Genomic DNA, 999 nt, shown 5'->3' with positions numbered 1-999 from the left:
AAAACCTACAGAGGGGTAGTAATCCAAGGAACAGGGTTGAAGAGAACCTACAGGGGGGTAGTAATCCAGGAACAGGGTTGGAGTGGAAATGTTAAGGGGGTACTCTCCAGGAACAGGGTTGGAGAGCCCTGGTTGAGAAACTTTAGAGGGAGGAAACAACACCAGAAGAGAATGTGTGAATCTATTTCAGCACCACGGTAGTGGAGAGCGCCATTCTGCAGCAAGGCCGCACCCCCTACAGCGTTCATAATGAGAGGATTTGCCACACCTGGGAAGAGGACTGTGGTCTAGAGAAATGTTTGGCACAAGCAGAAGCAGACCTGCAGGGCGAGTCAATGACATTATGATTTGATTTAGTTCCCATTCACCCTTCCCCACAGTTTTAGAATTGGAAACGATTAGGGGAATAAGACCCAGATTATTTTCAACTGCAAATTCTCCTGATTATACACCACAGATGGTAACTCATTCTGCGCTAAACAGAAATCCAAACACCAAAATAGTGTTTTCAACCTTTAACAGTAGTGCTCCCAATCCCGGGTAAGGTGTTGCACAACACTTGATTAAGGGGTGTTACAACACACCATGTCATGTTTCAAAACATCTCAGGTTGCTGTGTTTCAAATACTCCAGCCAAAGTTAAGGTTTTCATCTCCTTCGTGTTGGTGGCAGCTCAGTTGCCACTAGTTCTGGTGTTTCAAAACACTTGTTAACAGTGCACACAGTTCATCCTTCTCAATGAATAATCATTATCCATCCCTACAGATTCTCAGCTAGCCAAATGACAGCACTTGTATGTTACTATACATATTTAAATGGGAATCATCAACGTAATCTACATGCATGCAGTAAACCATAGAGATGCTAAGTTTACAGAGTGAATAAGCAAGTATTACTTGGTCCTAATCTCCTGAGTGAAAATGTATCCTCAATGATGAACCCAGTCTACTTGGCCTGTTTTTTGTCTGTCGGAACATCAGCTACAAAATATGCCCTGTA

The sequence above is a fragment of the Salvelinus sp. IW2-2015 genome, unplaced genomic scaffold (genome assembly GCF_002910315.2).
Source record: "Salvelinus sp. IW2-2015 unplaced genomic scaffold, ASM291031v2 Un_scaffold959, whole genome shotgun sequence".
Lineage (NCBI taxonomy): Eukaryota > Metazoa > Chordata > Actinopteri > Salmoniformes > Salmonidae > Salvelinus > Salvelinus sp. IW2-2015.
This window is presented reverse-complemented; position numbering follows the sequence as displayed.